Below are 6,919 nucleotides of genomic sequence, written 5' to 3' on the forward strand. Positions count from 1 at the left end.
TCATAAAGTTTAGTAAGGCTGTTCGTTAGGTGTTCTTCACATTCATAAAGGTCTTCACTCTGATATGAAATTGCTAGGTCATCTGCATATTGAAATTTTTGGCAGGTCAAATTCGGCAGGTCAGCTGTGTAAGTAAAGGTTGAATAACGCTGGAGCAAGAACAGAGCCCTGAGGTAATCCGTTATTGAGTACATGCCATCTTCTTTTCTCTTCTCCTTGATGTACTTTAAACCGCCTATTGCTTTACATGTTACTTAAGAGGTTGCCTAGAGTTTTGCAAGGTATTGCTCTCAAAAATTTCAATAATAGGCTCTCGCACCACACCGTGTCACAAGCTGTTGACAGGTCAATGAACACTACTCCAGCTTGAAGTTTCTTTTTGTATCCAGATTCTATGACAGTAGTCAAGGAGATCAGTTGTTCACAGCAGCTTCTATAAGGTCTGAATCCAGCTCGTTCAGGTGGTATCATAGCATTAATTTGATCTTGGATTCGGTTTAGAATAATTTTTTCCAATAGCTTGTAAGCACAGCTAAGTAGAGATGTTGGGCGGAAGTGTTCTGCAGCTGTTCCCTCTTTCCCTGGCTTTGTGATAGCGATAATTTTTGCTCTTTTAAATTTTTTGGATAATGTCGCTGTACGAAGAATTTCGTTAAAAAGGCAAACTAGCCATTTTCGCGTTACCGGCCCACTGTGCACGAAAAATTCGGGGTAAAGGCCATCTGCACCTTCAGCTTTTCTACAATTCGTTTGCTTAACGGCTGTCTCCAGTTCAGTGATTGTAAATGGAGAATTGCGGGTTATGTTGCAGAGATTTCTTGACCCAGGGGCCCCACTTAATATTTACTACAAATATTAAAAAACTAGAAACCCGCCTCGATTGCGTAAAAAGCACCTAGTGTTAACCTAGGTTTCGGTGTAGATAACTATATCTTCTTCAGAACAACAATAAAACCCACGAGTGCCTAAGAAGACCTTTGTCAATGATTAAAAGAACACCATAGCTATACATTTATAAACGAAAAGAAGGAAAACACAACAGTACCTATGTACAAAGTCTACACCACTACTTAGCTTAATGGTGTAACCTCCACCTCACACCGGCCTATGTTCGATGGGCCATGACCCGCCATAAACTGCAGCTACAAAAAAAGGTGGAGGTTACACCCTTAAGTTAAGTAGTGGTTTAGACTTCGTACATATGTACTGTTTGTGTTTTCCTTTTTTTCGTTTATAAATGTATAGCTATGGTGTTCTTTTAATCGTTGACAAAGGTCTTATTAGGCACTCGTGGGTCTTATTGTTCTGAAGGAGGTGTAGTTATCTACGCCTAAACCTACGTTAACGCTAGGTGCTTTTTACGCAATCGAGGCGGGTTTCTAGTTTTTTAATATATTAACTAACGATTGCTGACGCTCCTCAAGCGTTCCCTGCCACGGCATTCTGCGCGGACTATACTTGTACAAATCTCCTCGTATAACTACACTCCTGGAAATTGAAATAAGAACACCGTGAATTCATTGTCCCAGGAAGGGGAAACTTTATTGACACATTCCTGGGGTCAGATACATCACATGATCACACTGACAGAACCACAGGCACATAGACACAGGCAACAGAGCATGCACAATGTCGGCACTAGTACAGTGTATATCCACCTTTGGCAGCAATGCAGGCTGCTATTCTCCCATGGAGACGATCGTAGAGATGCTGGATGTAGTCCTGTGGAACGGCTTGCCATGCCATTTTCACCTGGCGCCTCAGTTGGACCAGCGTTCGTGCTGGACGTGCAGACCGCGTGAGACGACGCTTCATCCAGTCTCAAACATGCTCAATGGGGGACAGATCCGGAGATCTTGCTGGCCAGGGTAGTTGACTTACACCTTCTAGAGCACGTTGGGTGGCACGGGATACATGCAGACGTGCATTGTCCTGTTGGAACAGCAAGTTCCCTTGCCGGTCTAGGAATGGTAGAACGATGGGTTCGATGACGGTTTGGATGTACCGCGCACTATTCAGTGTCCCCTCGACGATCACCAGTGGTGTACGGCCAGTGTAGGAGATCGCTCCCCACACCATGATGCCGGGTGTTGGCCCTGTGTGCCTCGGTCGTATGCAGTCCTGATTGTGGCGCTCACCTGCACGGCGCCAAACACGCATACGACCATCATTGGCACCAAGGCAGAAGCGACTCTCATCGCTGAAGACGACACGTCTCCATTCGTCCCTCCATTCACGCCTGTCGCGACACCACTGGAGGCGGGCTGTACGATGTTGGGGCGTGAGCGGAAGACGGCCTAACGGTGTGCGGGACCGTAGCCCAGCTTCATGGAGACGGTTGCGAATGGTCCTCGCCGATACCCCAGGAGCAACAGTGTCCCTAATTAGCTGGGAAGTGGCGGTGCGCTCCCCTACGGCACTGCGTAGGATCCTACGGTCTTGGCGTGCATCCGTGCGTCGCTGCGGTCCGGTCCCAGGTCGAGGGCACGTGCACCTTCCGCCGACCACTGGCGACAACATCGATGTACTGTGGAGACCTCACGCCCCACGTGTTGAGCAATTCGGCGGTACGTCCACCCGGCCTCCCGCATGCCCACTATACGCCCTCGCTCAAAGTCCGTCAACTGCACATACGGTTCACGTCCACGCTGTCTCGGCATGCTACCAGTGTTAAAGACTGCGATGGAGCTCCGTATGCCACGGCAAACTGGCTGACACTGACGGCGGCGGTGCACAAATGTTGCGCAGCTAGCGCCATTCGACGGCCAACACCGCGGTTCCTGGTGTGTCCGCTGTGCCGTGCGTGTGATCATTGCTTGTACAGCCCTCTCGCAGTGTCCGGAGCAAGTATGGTGGGTCTGACACACCGGTGTCAATGTGTTCTTTTTTCCATTTCCAGGAGTGTATTATTCATAAGAGTTACCGAAAAGGAACTTAACCGCTGCAACTGATGCCTGAAACCGACTGTTTAGGCCAGCGCTAGAGTCTTGAACAGACCGGAGCGCAGCAGACAGCTCCCGCTACTGCTGCAGCGCGTTTCGTAACGCGGCTATTGTGTGGCGGCCGCTGATCGGATTGCCTCCCCCCCCCCCCCCCCTCCCCGTCACCCCCGCCGGGCGGCCCGCAGCCGCGGCCGTGACGTAAGCGCATTACCGTGGCCGAAGCGCGCACGGCCTTCTGCCGGCGCTAATCACCCGCCCATCCAGACAGCGAGCGGACGGCGTAAATCTGTGTAATTCCCCGCCGTCTGCCCGCGTGTACAAACACTCAACCCCCGACACAAGCGCTACACTACTGCTCTCCAGTCCACACTCGTTAAAACCTCCACTATTTCACTCGCAGTGGGCTCCGCAGCCATGATAAATTACTCGAACGACACCAGTTCGCCGCAGTGGCTAGGATTACAACGTACTTTTATTTTATACCACTAACGCACCACCCATTAGTCTTTAACCGTGCACTGGTGTCTAGGGGTTTGCTATACCCCTTACGATGAATTTCTATATTATGGCAATCCCAAAGAAAGCAGGTGTTGACACATGTGAAAATAACCAAACTATCAGTTTAATAAGTAACAGCTGCAAAATACTAACACGAATTCTTTACAGACGAATGGAAAAACTGGTAGAAGTCGACCTCGGGGAAGATCTGTTTGGATTCCGTAGAAATACTGGAATACGTGAGGCAATACTGACCTTACGACTTATCTTAGAAGAAAGATTAGAGAAAGGCAAACTTACGTTTCTAGCATTTGTATAGAGAAAGATTTTGACAATGTTGACTGGAATAATCTCTTTCAAATTCTAAAGGTGGCAGGGGTAGAATACAGGGAGCGAAAGGCTATTTACAGTTTGTACAAAAACCAGATGGCAGTTATAAGAGTCGAGGGACATGAAAGGGAAGCAGCGGTTGGGAAGAGACTGAGACAAGGTTGTAGACTATCCCCGATTTGATTCAATCTGTATATTAAGCAAGGAGTAAAAGAAACAAAAGAAAAATTCGGAGTAGGAATTAAAATCCACGGAGAAGAAACAAAAACTTTGAGGTTCGCCGATGACATTGTAAATCTGTCAGAGACAGCAAAGGACTTGGAAGAGCAGTTGAACGGAAGGGACAGTGTCTAGAAAGGAGGATATAAGATAAACATCAACAACAGCAAAACGAGCATAATCGAATGTAGTCGAACTAAATCGGGAGATGCTGAGGGTATTAGATTAGAAAATGAGACGCTTAAAGTAGTGAATGAGCTTTGCTTTTTGGGGAGCAAAATAACTGATGATGGTCGATGTAGAGAGGATATAGAATGTAGAGTGGCAATGGCAAGGAAAGCGTTTCTGAAGAAGAGAAATTTGTTAACATCGAGTATAGATTTAAGTGTCAGGAAGTCGTTTCTGAAAGTATTTGTATGGAGAGTAGCCATGTATGGAAGTGAAACGTGGACGATAAATAGACAGGAAGAGAATAGAAGCTTTCGAAATGTGGTGCTACAGAAGAATGCTGAAGATTAGATAGGTAGATCACATAACTAATGAGAAGGTACTGAATAGTATTGGGGAGTAGAGGAGTTTGTGGCACAACTTGACTAGAAGAAGGGATCGGTTGGTAGGACATGTTCTGAGGCATCAAGGGATCACGAATTTAGTGTTGGACGGCAGAGTGGAAGGTAAAAACCACAGAGGCAGACCAAGAGATGAATACACTAAGCAGATTCAGAAGGATGTAGGTTGCAGTAGGTACTGGGAGATGAAGAAGCTTGCACAGGATAGAGTAGCATGGAGAGCTGCATCAAACCAGTCTCTGGACTGAAGACCACAACAACAACGCACCACCCTTTAACACTGCACTGGTGTCTACGGGTTTGGTATACCCCTTAAGACGAATTTCTACAATTATGGCATGTCACACTACTTTATACACTTAAGCGCCTAAGAAACGGCACAGGCTTGCGTATTCAAATACACAGATGTGTAAACACGTAGAATACGGCGCTGCAGTCGGCAACGCCTATATAAGAGAACAAGTGTGTGGCGCAGTTGTTACATCAGGATGTAAGTGACTTTGAAGGTGGTGGTGTAGTCGGCCCACCAACGATGGGACACAGCATCTCCGAGGTAGCGACGAAGTGGGAATTTTCTAGTACGACCATTTGCCAGGAATCCGATAAAACATCAAATCTTCGACATCGTTGCGGCCGGAAAAAGATCCTGCAAGAACGGGACCAACGGTGACTGAAGAGCATCGTTCACCGTGACAGAAGTGTACGCCTTCCGCAAATTGCTGCAGATTTGAATGCGTGGGAACCATTCAACGAAACATCGTCGATATGGGCTTTCGGACCCGAAGGCCCACTCGTGTACCCTTGATGACTGCACGACACATAGCTTTACCTCGCCTGGAGCCATCAACACAGACATTGGACTGTTGATGACTGAAAACATGTCGCCTGGTCGGACGAGTCTAGTTTCAAATTGTATCGAGCGGATGGACGTGTACGGGTATGGAGGCAACCTCATGAGTCCATGAATCCTGCATGTCGGCAGGGGCTGTTCAAGCTGGTGGAGGCTCTGTACTCGTGTGGGGTGTGTGCAGTTGCAGCAATATGGAATCCCTAATAGGCCTAGATACGACAAGAAGCTATCCTGCGAACCTTGCAGAACTAGCACTCCTGAAAGAAAGGATATTGCGGAGACATGGCTTAGCCACAGCCTGGGGGATGTTTCCAGAATGAGATTTTCACTCTGCAGCGGAGTGGAGAGCAGTAGTGTAGCGCGTGTGTCGGGGATTGAGTGAAAATCTCATTCTGGAAACATCCCCCCGGCTGTGGCTAAGCCATGTCTCCGCAATATCCTTTCTTTCAGGAGTGCTAGTTCTGCAAGTTTCGCAGGAGAGCTTCTGTAAAGTTTGGAAGGTAGGAGACGAGATATTGGCAGAAGTAAAGCTGTGAGGACGGGGCGTGAGTCGTGCTTGGGTAGCTCAGTTGGTAGAGCACTTGCCCGCGAAAGGCAAAGGTCCCGAGTTCGAATCTCGGTCCGGCACACAGTTTTAATCTGCCAGGAAGTTTCATTATTGACCATATTTGGGATGACTTGCAACGTGCTATTCAGAAGAGATCTCTACCCCCTTGTATTCTTAGGGATTTATGGACAGCCGTGCAGGATTCATTAACTTCTGAGGTCATCAGTCCCCTATAACTACTTAAACCTAACCAACCTAACGACATCACACACATCCATGCCCGAGGCAGGACTCGAACCTCGTAACTCGTAGCGGTCACGCGGTTCCAGACTGGAGCGCCTAGAACCGCTCGGCCACACCGGCCGGCCGTTTCACTTCCATACATGACTACATACAAATACTTTCAGAAACGACTTCCTGACACTTAAATCCATACTCGATGTCAAGAAATTTCTCTTATTCAGAAACGCTTTCCTTTCCATTGCCAGACTACATTTTATACCCTCTCTACTTCGACCATTATCAGTTACTTTGCTCCGCAAATAGCAAAACTCTTCTACTAGTTTAAGCGTCTCATTTCCTAATCTAATTCCCTCAGCATCGCCCGACTTGATTCGACTACATTCCATTATCCTCGTTTTGCTTTTGTTGATGTTCATCTTATATCCTCCCTTCAAGACACTGTCCATTTTGTTCAGCTGTTCTTTCAGGTCCTTTGCTGTCTCTGACAGAATTACAGTGTCATCGGCGAACCTCAATCTTTTTATTTCTTCTCCACGGATTTTAATTCCTACTCCGAATTTCTCTTTTGTTTCCATTACTGCTTGCTCAATATACATATTGAATAACATCGGGGACAGGCTACAACCCTGTCTCACTCCCTTCCCAACCACTGCTTCCCTTTCATGCCCTGCAGCTGACCCGAGCTGCTCCAGCGTGCCGGAAGTTCGTAGAAGACTGACTG

At 47.5% G+C, this 6,919-nt stretch overlaps 1 non-coding gene across 1 annotated transcript; it reads left to right on the forward strand.

The window, feature by feature from the left end:
* The first annotated feature begins 5,961 nt into the window (after window positions 1-5,961).
* On the forward strand, window positions 5,962-6,036 carry Trnas-cga. The gene has a single exon. It is a non-coding gene; the product is annotated as a tRNA-Ser (tRNA).
* The last annotated feature ends 883 nt before the right edge of the window (window positions 6,037-6,919 follow it).

Source organism: Schistocerca piceifrons, chromosome 10, assembly GCF_021461385.2.
Source record: "Schistocerca piceifrons isolate TAMUIC-IGC-003096 chromosome 10, iqSchPice1.1, whole genome shotgun sequence".
Classification (NCBI taxonomy): Eukaryota; Metazoa; Arthropoda; class Insecta; order Orthoptera; family Acrididae; genus Schistocerca; species Schistocerca piceifrons.